At 28.9% G+C, this 3315-nt stretch overlaps 1 long non-coding RNA gene across 1 annotated transcript; it reads left to right on the top strand.

Moving 5' to 3' along the window:
- Positions 1–1500: 1500 nt before the first annotated feature.
- On the top strand, positions 1501–2486 carry LOC112740336 (uncharacterized). Its single transcript, XR_003171093.2, has 3 exons — positions 1501–1637; positions 1725–1855; positions 2269–2486. It is a non-coding gene; the product is annotated as an uncharacterized lncRNA (long non-coding RNA).
- The last annotated feature ends 829 nt before the right edge of the window (positions 2487–3315 follow it).

Raw genomic sequence — 3315 nt, 5'->3', positions numbered from 1 at the left:
AAAATCAAGCAGAATATATCTTTTAACTGTACACATGTACAAAATATCTTTTAAAAAAGAGTCACGTATAATACATCCGGTCGATGATCGTAAAATTTCGGATAATCATTTTGATTTGCTTGCCCATGCTGATCTATTGAAACAAACAAATGAACAATTCTACTTATTTAGTACGTAGTTAATTTATATTAACCCACACAAAATTATTTTCCTTTTAATTTTAAGTTTTGCCAAAAAATTGTATAATACCATTATTTTATCGATAACAAAAATTTTAACAGTTTATTTATGATATTTAAAATTGTATTGTGACTTTTTTTAAAGGTATATCCTTTTATTAATATACTATTGTTAGTTTTATCATTTAACATAAAATAAATTAGTAAATTCTCTTTATTTTATACACGTACAAAGTTATAATTCCTTATGTTATTCACTCATTTGTTCTTAATTTGGTACTTTTAATTCAATTTTTTTTTTGTTTAATTAAATGTTATTGGACTCTTGATTGACAACGAAAAACTTATATCATGGTCAAAAATAGAGAAAAATGACCAGTACATTATGATTGATCTTAGCTTCATGATTTGCAGTATGTAAAATTTTAATATTATTCTAATATGAATATTTCTTTTGGTAATAATTATGTATTGTGGTGCAATTTTTTTTTTCTTTATGTATTACTATTTACTTCTCTTAATTCTCGCTTTCACTCATAAATGAGAAAAAAATAAGATGCACACTATGAGATCAATTAACAATCTAATTATTTGATCATTTATGTGATCACCAAACAACCAAATGTATTCTCTAATTTATAAAATTTAACAAAGACATTGGTAAGCATATTGATTTCGCATTTATTTATATATTTTATTTATTTATGTTATATTTGTAATTATATTTATCTATTTTTATCAATATATTTTTTTTTGAAAAAATATCGTTAGTGTTAGCACATGGTGTATTAAATAAATTAAATGATAGAAACACGTAACTTGTAAGACCCGGATTTTAAAAAAATTAAATAATTAACTATTTATGAGTTAATATATCATATTGAGATATAATTTAAAAAAAAATATATTTTTAACAAAAATAATTAAATAGAATTTTATAATTATTGAAGTTTAATTTAATTATTACTTATTCTATTAAATTTAAATTATTTATCAAAAAAAATAATTTGATAAAACAAAAATTAAATATATTTTTATTGTTATTATTATTATTATTATTATTATTATGGCCGAAGCCTTTAAGGAATGAAGAAAGAAAATCTAAAGCTGGTCTCATATCCATTATACATATATATATAAAACGTGGATTCATTCACAATATGAAAGCAAAATAAAGATCTGAAACGTGGAGGCATGCAAGCATATATATGTATGGTAATGACATATGTATATATGTATATCCATCTTCTTATGACACCTAACCTACCTTATAAAAACTAATCATCATCATCAGTTTTAATCTTCTCCATTTTCTCTTCCCTCGTCACCGAATCATACAAGAAAAAGAAAAGAAAGGACCGAGAGAGAGCAACCAAGAAACTTCCATGGAACCGTGACTTTTAACTCCAATTTTCTTATGATCCGTAACTCCAATAAAAAATCTAATCCGGTAAAAATGTTCGTATTCTCATCCTCTACACGTTGGCGTTATTTTTGTCCGGTAAAAATTGATGGTGACGTAGCTCCTCTTTTCTTTGAGTTCAGTGCTTGCAAGTACTTGCAGAGGTCATGTTCGGCATACTTCAGCTGGAGAATCAGCGCCTGCAAGAAGTAGAAACTTGCAGAGGTTATACCGCTGGAATGCCTTATCTGACTTGCGAGTCGGATTGCGTCAGGTGCGGGTCGAAACCGACAAATGAGCTCATTACCTGCGATAGGACTAGACATGCATCATCATTGTTTGCACATTTGCATTTGATTGTGTTTACTTATCTTATCTCTATGTGATTGTGCTATTTATCTTGTTGCTATTTGTTTGTGTGCTGATCTGTTTCCTATGCTATTAGTTTGTGTATTGAGGTGACTGAGAACTGAGGTTGTAATTGAGATTTATCTTAAGTTCGGGAATTTAAAGAAGATAATTAATTATATAAAGTAATAGTAAAAAGTAATTTCAAAAGGTTTGATAAAAATATAGCTTTATTTAGTAAAATTAATTATTTGTATTTTATTTCATTACTCTACGGCATTCCCATTCCTACTGAGAACGCGTGGTTTGTTCTCACCCCAAAATATTTCCCCCTTTCAGTGACACAGGTTCGAAGATTCAGTTTGAAGTCGCGGGCGAATATTAGCCTTATTTGAGTTAAATTTATGTGTTGAGTTGCTTTCATAGAATTCCCTCGCCCTTATTGTTTAAGATTTTATTCTATATAGAGGGATAGGAGTTGTAACTGAGTTTTATTTGAATTCTGTTGTATGATATTTATTATTATTAATAACTATGTGATTAGTATTGCTTGAGGATCTTTGATATATGATTTTAATTAGTAAAAGCAAACTTTTCAGGCATTTTCTTAAAAATTGAAACGCGATATCGAACTAAAGGCTTAATATTAAATAGTAAACAAGAAAAGTAGATTAGTAATACCTTATCTTTAGTACGATCATGACGTGCTAAGAGTTAGGGTGTTACATTATGGTATCAGAGCAGTTCGTTCCCGTTAGAGCCTTAGGAATGGACTGACTATGCTTCACTGCATTTTCTGAGTGTCTGTCATGCGATAGGACTTGTCCTAATAACAAGAGTTAGATTTTATATGCATGACTGTCTATTGATTAATGGTGTTAGTCGACCGTTGCATTTCTCATGGTATTAGGTCTGGCCAACTTAATACTAATGATTCATGTATATGGAAACACTAATGGATTATCATAGACGAGATAGAAGTAATAGGTAACGTGAATCGTTAGTTTTGGGAACGTTAGGAATTAATTTCTTGATGCTACTCAGTTACGTATCTATTCTTTCATGGTTTGCCTTGAGGTTCTAGTTCGAGATTTCTTTCTTGAAGAAGAGTTAACTGCTTATTCTCCAACCCTGTTTTCTTGTTCATATGTTATTTTCATTTGATCTTAACTTCATATGTTTACTTGAATTTCCTGAGATATCTGCTTTTCTTAAGATGCGGTTTGGTTCTTTTACTTCATGTCTTGCATCTTATGTATATCTCATTCCGATTGAATTTGGTTCTTTTGAAGTTCTTGTTTCGAACCTTACATTTTGAATTATTCCCTGTTTGATAGCATTCTTAAACATTCTCTTGAATTCCTGTGAATCCTGTCCATAAATTTT

Source organism: Arachis hypogaea, chromosome 14 (assembly GCF_003086295.3).
Source record: "Arachis hypogaea cultivar Tifrunner chromosome 14, arahy.Tifrunner.gnm2.J5K5, whole genome shotgun sequence".
Lineage (NCBI taxonomy): Eukaryota > Viridiplantae > Streptophyta > Magnoliopsida > Fabales > Fabaceae > Arachis > Arachis hypogaea.
The sequence above is the reverse complement of the archived record's forward strand: the minus strand, read 5'-3'. Positions and strand labels throughout refer to the sequence as shown.